We start from the raw sequence: 12756 nt of genomic DNA, 5'->3' as shown, positions 1-12756 counted from the left end.
CTGGGAGGAACTGGACCTCATCCATTTTCATTGTTGGAAACACCCGACAATGTCTGCTTCAGCTCCATAATGACCTGATCCTACCGTGTGAGATGGCCTATATTGGCCTCTTGTTCCTCCTTCAAGATCCTTACTATTTCGACGATGTACTCATCTTCAGCATCATCAGGAGTTGCCCCTCGAACATGCCGCGGATATCGTCCACCGTGATCGCCATGGCCTCATCCCTTTCGTTACGGGTATCACTGATTGAATCCTCGTTCTGAGGCTAATTTTCTTGGGCCTCAACATTTTGTGAGATTTTAACACCGTTATCAGCCATTTTCTATGATTTTTTTTTGCTAAGAACAAATAATTAAACGATTTAGTAATAGATATAAGGATCAACTCAATTACACAACTAATGTTTTAAACATCAATACCACACAAGAGGGGGGTGATTTGTGTGGTACCCAATTTTCGCTTAACTGAACTATAGAAGAACCTGGTTCTTCTATGTGTTCCAACTACTACTATTTGTGGAATAATAAATAAAGAAAATAAAGAACACAGAGATTTTTATGTGGAAAACACCTGGCTCAAAAGGTGAAAAAACCACGACCTACTACTCAGTAGGATTTTCCCAAACTTCCACTAAAATCACTGAGCCAAAACAGCATTTACAAAACTCTTTGTAAACCTAAGGATTAACTCTAATCCCGTTATGGCACACAGCCTCAACTGTTGCGATAACTTCAAGTTAACTCTAACTTGAACAATCTAGGTACCTAATACAATTGCTTCTATGAAAGCTGAAAGGTACAATGTAAAATCAACTACTACAATTGAACTAGAATAAAAGATAGACACATGGAGCTGGTTCTTCTATCTCGTTCAAGTAGCTTCAGGATTGCACGCTCGAATCACACATAAATTGCTTGCAAAATCATCTTGCTCTTTTGCTCTCAATTTAAGTTTAACTTCTGCTTATGTGCATTACCTGTAAAAGAGAATAACACTGATATTTAATGGTTTAGTAATTATAGATTGACTGGGATTCAAATGCTACTCTTCTATCGTAGAAGAGTTTAAGGTGATCTCAAACTCTAACACTATCTTCTTCCTATATTGTGTTCTCTTCATGTAATGAGTCTTTCTCTCATTATCTAATATGCAGCTTTTTCAATCAGATCAGGAGATATTATTTCTCGATCAGTTAGATTTATCTCCTTCACGTGCATTTCACATGCACAGGTTGATCATGATTGTGCTTCACAAGATATACCTAGTCCATGTCTAAGTTCTTTTGTCAATCTTCAAAACTTCACCTGTTCTTGGGACAACAAATTCCCCCTTTTTGATGATGACAAACTTTGTGCTTTTTACTTACTTGGATCTTGTAAGAACTCAGCTTAACCATCAATACAAAGATGAGAAAATTCACTTATCATCAAGGACCAGGTTAATTAGGTTATAAACATCACTTATTCAGAATGTGTAAAGAACAATATCTTTTCCCCCTTTTGGCATCATTGAAAAGTTGCATACAAAGTGTGAGTCCCAGATTTTAATAAGTACTCATGGCCACTGAGGCAACTGCAAGTGCAATCATGGTTTAATCATCAGTAATCAAGCAAATATATTTAAACTATCAAGGAAAGATTAACATTGAACAAGAGCAAAAACAGTAGATATCATAGATAGAGGAAATGTTGCTACCGCAATCCACAACCAGAAAGCAAAACACATTTAAAATATGAGCAAAAAAAAGATAGAAAAATCCCTAATCCGAGTCACTGAAGGTACTAGACAGGTTCAGGAGACAAAGGCTAGAATTCTTAAGGCTTGGGGGAGCTAGAGGGTTGGTTTTGGGCTTGGAGAAGATTCAACATATTGTGAAGAATTCCATCATTATTCTCCTTTTCCTTTGTAAGCTCAATTTTGATAGCATCCCTCTCAGATTCCACCTCTGCCACACGAGCCTTGAGCCTAGCTATCTCAGTATCCTTAGCTTCACATTCCTAAATAAGAGCCCCGACTTTACTGTTGATAGGAGTCTTCTTGGATGAATCAGGTTCATTTGGGATGGCACTGACTAAATAGTCACAAGCAATCAGAGTGTAAATGCCAAAGTGATCCTTGCTTGAGGCCATTTCCCATTTCTTCAGAGGCACATTGCACCTATCCAGAATCGTAGTCAGAATAAAGCCATAGGGGGTAGCATGAGCCTTGGAGCCATTGATGACCCTGTCCAGCAGCTTGATGATGAATGCAGGCCAATTATTTTACCTTCCACTTTCCAGACACTCCATAAGAACTAGGTCCATATAGTTTGTAATATGCCTTCTCTTTCTTCTTACTCTCAGCTGGAGCCTTTTGGAAATCACTCTCACTCTGTTTCACCCTACTTCTTGTAGCTCTTCTCTTTGGCAATGAAATTTCAGTAGTTATTGGGGATGAAGCCTTTCTTTTCTTGGAGGTTTAGGAGTACTGGGGGCTTTTGGTGTGGGAGTTCTTCGCTTCTTTGGATCATAACTTGCCCCAACCTTTTTCAACAGGTCTGCTAGGGTCTCTTCAGTAGATGAACCAGGTTCATCTCCTTGTGTGCTTAGATTAACTAACCATTCATCAGCTTCACCAGAACCACTTCCCCCTGACTTCTTGCCACTCTCTTCTACATTTTCTTGTTCAACCCCACAGATAGCAGGCACAAACAAATCAGTAGTAGTGGGTGGATGATCAACCACTCTTTTCACATTTCCCCTCTCTTCACCACATGCACCCTCTCTCTCTTTTTCTTTTTTAGATTTCTTTTTACCTCCACTCCTTCGTAACTCAGGTAATTATACATCCCTGATAGGCCCAACCAGAACAAACCTAGCTTCTAAATTTTCAGTCAACAAAGAACTTACCTTAGAAGGGGATTCTTGAATCTTCTCAGAGTCAGAAGACCCAGGTCCTTCCCCCTCACTAGCAGATTTGTATGACTCAGAATCGGAGTTGGATTCAGAGTCTTGGACCTGGATTGCCTTTAATTTCTTTGAGAGAGCCTCAGACGCTATTGTTTTCCGAGCAAGCATTTTTACCCTTCTCAGCCTGGATTTGGGAGATGTACTAGGTGAAGGAGGGGTAGATAAATTAGAGGGAGTGGGTGGTGGAGGAGTTCCAGGATTGTATTGTAGGTTTGTCATGATTGTTGGTTTCTTGAGATAATTGGTGAGTTAGAATTTTGGAGAAGAAAGCAAGTGAAAGTGAAGAGGGATTTTTGACGGTTTAGAATTATGGAGATGGCAGGAGGTAATGATGTGTATTTAAAGAGAAATACACATTTAATGTATAACGACAGCTTTAGCAGTGGTCAATTAGAGGTCTAATCAACCTGAAATTTTAGGTTTGAATGAACGGTTAGGCTTCCCTAGATTTTAGGCAATTTTTGTGTTTTAGAGTTCTAAGGCTGACGAAATTGGTTCAAAACTAACGGATAGAATTTTCTAAGGAGTTGAACAATTGTAGGACTTCTGCTAATGATTTAAATATTTATATTTCTAATTGTGCAGAGTATAGAAAACATACCTTAGCTTTCAGATGAACCCATATTGATGAACCAGGTTCTTCATTTAGAATTCTTTTGATCATGCCTCAATTTACCATAATAGAGAAAAATTTATAAAAGATCAGTGAGTCATATTAACATATGTCACAAGAGTATACTAATTACAGTATGAAGCTGAGTAAAAATTAATCTAGATATTTACACAAGTTCAGATTTCCTAGCCAATTTTTTTTTCATATTTTTCGTTGTGCATTTTGAGATGGTCCTATTAGGTGATCTTAATCATCCCTAATTCCAACCTGTTCCTCTCAAAGTTTTCTCTACTCAGTGCTTTAGTGAAGATGTCAGCAATTTATTTATCAGTAGCACAGAATTCTATGGAGATCAATCATTTCTCATAATTGTCTCTTAAGAAGTGGTGTCTAACATCTATGTGCTTAGTCCTCTTATGGTGAACATGGTTCTTTGTCATACTTATAGCACTAGTGTTATCACAGAAGATAGGAATGCAACCAACTTCAATGACAAAATCTATCAGCTGTTGTTTGATCCACAACAATTCAGCACAACAAGAGACAACAACAACATATTCAGCCTCAGTAGTGGATAAGGCCACTGAATTTTGCTTTTTAGTGGCCCATGATACAAGACATGAACCAAGAAAACGAGCCATACCTGAGGTGCTCTACCTATCTACAAGAAAACCTGCATAATCAGCATCAGCATACCCTACTAGATTAAAATTACTACCTTTAGGGTACCAAAGACACAGATCAGTAGTGCCTTCCAAATATCTCAGTATCCTCTTGACAACAGTCAAGTGAGATTCCTTTGGATTAGCCTGAGCGAGCACAAAGCCCTACACTGAAAACTATATCAAGTCTACTGGCAGTAAGATACAAAAGTGAACCTATCATACCCCTATACAACTTTTGATCAACAGATGAACCAGGTTCATCTATGTCTAATTTAGTGGCAGTTGCAATGGGGGTGTCTATTTCCTTTGAGTCATCCATTTTAAACTTTTTGATCAACTTTTTTGCATATTTCTGCTGATGGATCATGGTTCCATTTGGGTTTTGTTTGATCTATAAGCCTAAGAAAAAGTTAAGCTCACCCATCATACTCATTTCAAACTCGCTCCCCATTAATTTGGCAAAATCCTTACTTAGTTTGTCAGTGGTTGCCCCAAATATTATGTCATCAACATATATTTGTACCACAAGAAGATCCTTACCTTTTCCCCTCAAGAATAGAGTACTGTCAATTTGACCTCTTTTGTAGCCATGTTCAAGCAGGAATTTGGACAATCGTTCATACCATGCTCTAGGAGCCTGCTTGAGTCCATAGAGAGCCTTGTCTCATTTGTACACATGTTCAGGACATTCCTTGCTCTCAAAACCTGGAGGTTGTTTAACAAACACTTCTTCTTTTAGGTAGCCATTCAGGAAGGCACTTTTGACCCTCCTCTTGGTTGTAGCCTTGGACCACCAGTCTTGCCTTGTTTCTTGTAACTGTTCCATCTTCATCAAGCTTGTTTCTAAAGACCCATTTTGTGCCAATTATTGATCTGTCCTTGGGTCTTGGAACTAGATGCCAAACTTGACTTCTCTCAAACTGATTGAGTTCATCTTGCATTGTATTTACTCAACAATATTTTTAGGTTCAATAAGAGATAGGAAAGCATCAAAAGCACACAGATTCTTTAATTGTGATCTAGTTTTAACTCCAGAGGTTGGATCAGTAATTATGTTCTCAATGGGATGAGAACTTTGATACTTGTGAGGTTTCACAACCAACTGATTTCTGCTCGATGTTTCTTCTATGTTCTGTTGCTGAGGAACAGGGTCATGAATAGGTTCCTTTAAAGGATTGGTTTCAGTTCCTCCTTGATCAGTTCCCCCTGTCAGGTTGCCCTGAATAGAAGAACCTATTCCATCTCATGTTCCTTCTTTTGGTGCCACTTTAGCTTGAGCTGAGACTTCACTCAAATCTTTTACCAGCCCAATAGCTTCATATTCATGTTCCTGTCTCTGAGAAAGAATGTTAGTTTCATCAAACTCTACATGTATACTTTATTCTATGCACAAAATTCTTTTATTGAACATTTTATATGCTTTGCTATGTGAAGAATATCCCAAGAATACTCCCTCATCACTTTTGGGATCAAACTTACCTAGGGAGTCCTTTCCATTATTGTGCACAAAGCACTTGCATCCAAATGCCCTAAGATGGGATATATTTGGTTTTATCCCTTTGAGTAACTCATAAGGAGTCTTCTTTATAAGAAGTCTAGTCATGCATCTATTTATGATATAACATGCAGTGTTTACAGCCTCTACCTAGAAGCTATGGGGCAGTTTACTAGAAAGAAGCATAGTCCTAGCCATATCTTCAAGAGTCCTGTTCTTTATTTCAACTACTCCATTTTGTTGAGGAGTCCTAAGGGTAGAGAAGTTATGATCTATACCATACTCATCAAAAAATTCAGCAAACTTAGCATTTTCAAATTCAGTTCCATGATCAGACCTGATTGATGCAAGTTGATTACCTAGTTGTTTCTGAGTTTTTCTAACAAAGGCAGTAAACATGTCAAATGCTGCATCCTTAGATGTTAAGAATAGTACCCAGGTAAACCTAGAATAATCATCAACAAGTACCATCACATATTTCTTACCACCTCTGCTCAATGTTCTCATTGGACCACAAAGATCCATATGAACCAGTTCCAACGTCCTGGTTGTGCTTACCATTTTCTTGCTTTTAAAGGATGATCTTACCTGCTTCCCCTTGCACAGGCCTCACAAACTTTGTCTTCACACAGTTGTGATACACTGATTAGGCTATATTTCAAGCCATCTATCAAGTAGACATTCTCAATGGAGTGCGAGTCTGTCTTACCTACCTTTCTAACCCCAATAATCTCACCTTTCTTCCCATTTCCAAAGGAGACATTACCTCCTTTTAAGTCCTCAAGTGAAAGGAACTGGTTCTTGCTTCCAGTCATATATTTTGAGCAGCCACTATCCATGTACCATATTTGGCTACTTCCCTTCACTTGGACCTGCAAAAAAAATCAGGGGTTAGTCTTAGGAACCCAAACTAGTTTGGGTCCCTTTCTCTAGGCAAAGGGGTAAATTAAATTCCTTTTAGCCCACCCAGCCAGCCTATTTTTCTCTTGAACAAATGTTTTGTTCTTTTGACTAGCCTTTTCTTTTGCATTGCATTCATTTTTGTAATGACCAGTCTTACCACAGTGTATGCAGATTTTATTTTCAGGAAGAGTGAGGTATTTGCTTTTGGGGTCCCACTTAGGTTCTTGTGCCCCATAGCCAAGTCCTCTTTTGTTGCTACTGTGATATTTTTGTAGCCAGGATAGTGCATCAGAGGCCTTATTCCATTTGCAAGTTCTGTCTAGTTCATGTTTTACCTTCCCTAGGTCTTCTTTTAAGACTCTTATCTGCTCATCTTTCCTGTACAACTCATCCTTCATTTTTCCTAGGTTTTCTTCAAAGGTGAAATGTGTGTGATCAATTTTCTTCTTACCTGTTCCTAATTTCAGTTTTAAATTTTCAGACCTAAGTTCTAGGACACTAGTGTCAAGTTCAAGAACCTGGTTCTTCAACTCAGCATTTTTACTGTCACTCTCATTAGCCCTAGATTCTAGATTTTTGCACTTGCCTTTTAAGATCACACACTCCCTAGACAGCTCTTCCTTCTCATTGTTAATTATCTCAGACTCATTGATGAAGTCCAGCAATAGTTCAGACAACCTTTCTTAAGACAGAAATTTAATCTTGTCGTTGAGATGAAACACACTTACCTCTTGTTCATTATCTGAATCTCCGATGGCCATAAATGCTTGTTCATCTCCAGCTTCGTCTTCTAAATCATCATCTGATGTTTCTCCCCAAGTAGCAATCATAGCCTTTGTTGAGCCTTTGTTCCTTTTGGGTTGAACTTGTTCCTTCTTCCTGTTCCTACGTTCAGCCCTTTCCTTCTTCCATTCAATTTCCTACTGAGGACAGTTCTTGATCATGTGATCAGTCTTGCTACATTTGTAGCAACCTTCATTGGTCTTTTTCTCATGAGCCTTTGGTTTGTTGAAGGTTGTACCTCTTGAAGAACTCTTTCCTCTTATTAAGTACTTTTTGAAATCCCTTGTGATCATGGCCATTTCACCATCCTCCATATCTGCACCTTCAACTATTCTGAAAGCCAGACTCCTTTCTTTCTTGGGTGCATCCATTTTCATGGTTTGCCTTCTCAGTTCATAGGCAGTGAGGTTTCCAATCAGTTCATCCAACTTGAGAGTAGCAATGTTCTTTGATTCATGAATAACAGTGATTTTGCTTTCCCAAGTCACTGGTAAGACCCTTGTCAAGATTTTCTCAACCTTGTCTAATTCAAGGATAATTCCCTCAAGAGATTTAAGTTCATTTGTTAGTATTGTGAACCTTGTGTACATCTCATGGATAGTTTCTCCTTCCTTCATAGTGAAATTCTCATATTGAGAATGTAGCAGTGTTCCTCTTGATATCTTTACTTGAGGAGTTCCTTCATGAGCCACTTGTAAAGTGTCCCATATCTTCTTAGCAGTGGTACAACTTTGAATCTTGCTGTACCCGTCTGGACTCAGTCCACACACAAGTCATTTCTTGGCCTTGGCATTCTTTTCCCATTTCTTCAATTCTTTAGCAGTGCAGTCAGCTCTTGTCTTTGGCACGTCCACTCCTTCAGTATTCTTCTTTGTAGTCGCCAGGGGACCATCAGTGATTATGTCCCAGAGTTCATAGTCTTCTCCTATGGTATGATCTCTTATCTTGTTCTTCCACCAAGAATAGTACTGACCATTAAAGAGTGGAGGCCTAGCAGTGGATTGACCTTCCCAGTTTCCAGGTGGTGCACTTATCTTGATCTTTTCCTAAAGTGTTAACCTCTTCAAGGATAACCCGCTCTGATACCAATTGATGTTTTAAACATCAATACCACACAAGAGGGGGAGTGATTTGTGTGGTACCCAATTTTCGTAGAACTGAACTATAGAAGGACATGGTTCTTCTATGTGTTCCAACTACTAGTGTTTGCAGAATAATAAATAAAAAAATAAAAAACACAGAGATTTTTACGTGGAAAAAACCTTGCTCAAAAGATGAAAAAACCACGACCTACTACTCAGTAGGATTTTTCCAAACTTTCACTAAAATCACTGAGCCAAAACAGCATTTACAAAACTCTTTATAAACCTAAGGATCAACTCTAATCTCGTTGTGACACACAGCCTCAACTGTTGCGACAACTTCAAGTTAACTCTAACTTGAATACTCTGGGTATCTAATACAATTGCTTCTATGAAAGCTGAAAGGCACAATATAAAATCACCTACTACAATTGAACTAGAATAAAAGATAGACACATGAAACTGGTTCTTCTATCTCATTCAAGTAGCTTCAGGATTGCACACTCGAATCACACATAAATTGCTTACAAAATCACCTTGCTCTTTTGCTCTCAATTTAAGTTTAACTTCTGCTTATGTGCATTACCTGTAAAAGAGAACAACACTGATATTTAATGGGTTAGTAATTAGAGATTGACTGGGATTCAAATGCTACTCTTCTATCGTAGAAGAGTTCAAGGTGATCTCAAACTCTAACACTATTTTCTTCCTATACTGTGTTCTCCTCATGTAAGGAGTCTTTCTCTCCTTATCCAATATGCAACCTTTTAGATCAGATCAGGAGATATTACTTCTCGATCAGTTAGATTTATCTCCTTCACGTGCATCTCACATGCACAGGTTGATCATGACTGTGCTTCACAAGATGGACCTGGTCCATATCTGAGTTCTTTTGTCAATCTTCAAAACTTCACCTGTTCTTGGGCCAACAACAACTGTCTAAGCCCCACGGTGGACGCCAAACTGTTTACCCCGTAAAATGGTACAGTTGAATTTATACGTGGTTTATGGACAAATAAATCGATTTGATCCAAAAATAATAGATGGATTAGATCAAAAAAAAATGTAAAACTTAGCCTTGAAATTGAAATAAAACGACAGATATCTTAGTCCCGAGCGCAGAGCTTCCGGAGGCAGTAAGGACAATATAAATAAGCAGAAAAGTAAAATGTTATTGAGTTTTTGATAGAATATAGCATATGCTTGTCAGAAAATTATTTCCTTTACAATGATGGTAGAGCTCACTATTTATGATTACACCTAGGGAACAAGGTCCTAGGGATCAAACCCTTCTTAAATGACAATATAGTGTTTGCTTTCTCATGCGATTATTAAATATGAACATATTTTATCCCATACACTAACATAACTTGGTATAAAAACACATAGTATATTATATTTGGATATGCATTTAACTTGAAAAAAACTTAAAAATTTTATGAGCAGAAGAAAATTTTCACTTTGAAAAACTCGTCTTGAAAAGCTAACTAAAAGATCAGTCTAATCTATAATCAAACGTTGTTATAGTCCGTTTATCCATAGAAATATTTTTTTTAATAAAATAAGTTTCAAATTATGTTATTTGGTTATACATTAAAATAATTTGTTGAAGATGAGTTTGAAGTTTTAAAAAGTAATTTTTACCACATTTTATTTACTACTTTTTCAAGTAGATAATCTTTTTCTCCCAAAAAACTACAACATTTTTTAAGTGAAATATATATATATATATATATATATATATATATATATATATACTAACAAAAGTTAGTCGAATTTTTTTTCCAGTTTATTTTCAATTTGATTGAATTAAATTTGTAGCAAAATAGTGCAGGTCACATGGAACGTGTAAGACATGCTGAATCTGTTGATACTAATAAGTTTGTGTTTTTTTTTTTGCTACTCTAGTAAATATTGCACTCGAATTTCAACCCTTATTCAGATTTTCACGTCTTATTTCTGCAGGATTTATTCAACAGGGTCATAAAATTTTGCTTAATCCTACGTGAACTTCTTTTCCTCCCTACCAGTAAGTTAAGATCTAACTTAACACATTGTTCAGATAATCAGATTTACAAAACAAGGAGATATTTACAATTCCAAACCAAAACACACAGACATACAAAACTAGCAAAATGATACTTAAAGCCATTTGTTTTTTAATTACCCTTGCCTCCTTGCCTTTAATTCTTGAATTGCATTGAACAACTTCCTTCGACTTCCAACTGCAGAAATTCCCATTTCTTTGAGATCATTAAATGTAAGCAATGGCAGAGTTTCATTATCCACTTCATGCTTTTCAAACAATAAACCATACTTCTTAAATCCAAACTCTTCAAGCCATTTCTTAACACTATTTACATTGCTATTATAGCCTTTTGTTTTATCAATGACCACTTCTTGTTTTGACCCTTTTCTTGGCTTCTTGCTTAAGGAACCAACTTTGGTTTTACATGTACTCTTCTTTTGCCTTTTCATGACCCTAGACTTCTTAAATTTGGTTCCAAGACATAATATTGCATTGTTAATATTGTCACAACTAGCCAAATCAGAAACTGATTTTGACATTTGTTGACTGTTGTCTGAATCTTTACATTGTAGGAATTGAGCTTTCCACCTCTGATTACCAAAATTTCTCTTATTCATATTGGAAATGCCGCATGCAGCCGGGATATCACCAACTTCACTCAATCTAACATTTCGTCTCCTTTGCCTCTTACACTTCATGCTGATTACAGGCGTAACAAGTTAGTAAAAGCAACCCACTGAACAACCAACAGAGCATTTAAAAAAAAGGACTTGGGCAGGACATAGGCAAGAGGGAGATTACATTTAAAAAACTGGTTAATTTCATGCAGAAACTTACAGAAGCAGTTATATATTCTAAGTAAATTAAGCTGTTATATTATATGAAGAGATAAAACAAGCGGCGTTGGGCTAAGCAAATTTTAGACAAGTGGAAAGGTGAAAATCTTAGTTAAAGACTTTCCATGAGTATACTTTGCAAGAACAATAGATGATGGAGTGACAAGTGGATGAAACATCTTTAAGTTGGTGTATGTGTGTGTTAAAACCAGGGGCATTACTTTGACAGATTTTTCAGACGTGTGGCAAGGTTAAATTTAGTTTTTAGCATTACATGCGGTAATTTTTAGTTACTGATAATTAGCCATAATAAATAAATACTTTAATTTATCAGATAGATTGTTTATATTAAATAAAATTAGTTATCTGAACAATAGGACTGTCTCGACCCGAATTTCCCACCTTCGGAGCTGTGATGGCGCCTAACATTGAACTCGCTAGGCAAGCCAACGTCACAGATTACTACACCTTTTCCTTTATCTATTATTAATTAAAAACTTAACAAAATTAAATCAGCGGAAATAAATGCAGAAGATCACAGCAAAATCCGAAATAAAATACACCTAGAATTGGAGTCACAACTCACGAACTGTCTACGATTACTACAAGTAATGGTCTGAAAGAAAAATATACATCTGTTTCGGAGGAAAAGTAAAAACAAGATACAGTAAAGATAGAAGGGGACGCCAGGGCCTGCAGACGCCTGCATGACTACCTTGGGTCTCCTGTGAACTGAAGGCAGCACCCTCAAACTCTGATCAGCCACTAGCTCTGAAATTTGCACAAGAAGTGCAGAGTGCGGTATCAGTACAACCGACCCCATGTACTGGTAAGTGCCGAGCCTAACCTCAACGAAGTAGTGACGAGACTACGGCGAGGCATACAACATATACAACCTACAACAATTTATATTAAACAGAAAGGAAATACAAAATATAATGAAGCAATAACTAGCATTAAAGAAATCCGGAACCCAATTGTTCTACTAGTATTCAGTTATAACCAATCCTTAGGGGTGTTTCAACAGCACAATAATAGACCTCAACAGACATGAACACTTAACGACAACTGATGCGGCGCACATCCCGATCTCATCACATAACAACAACAGAATCAATATTCACCCTTATTCCTCCTTGTTGCGGCGTGCAATCCGATCCCACTTGTCCACCCTTATTACTCCTCAACACATATCACCCTTATTCCTCCTGTTGTGGTGTGCAACCCGATCCCACATGTTCACCCTTATTACTCCTTGTTACGGCGTGAAACCCGATCCCACCAGACCATCATATTTTTACCCTTATTTCTCCTGTTGCGGCGTGCAACCCGATCCCAATATATAGCAGCACCAATCACAAATGAATAAAAACACGTGTTTCACAAGTAAATTCAATTT

The sequence above is a fragment of the Nicotiana tabacum genome, chromosome 20, assembly GCF_000715075.1.
Source record: "Nicotiana tabacum cultivar K326 chromosome 20, ASM71507v2, whole genome shotgun sequence".
Classification (NCBI taxonomy): Eukaryota; Viridiplantae; Streptophyta; class Magnoliopsida; order Solanales; family Solanaceae; genus Nicotiana; species Nicotiana tabacum.
This window is presented reverse-complemented; position numbering follows the sequence as displayed.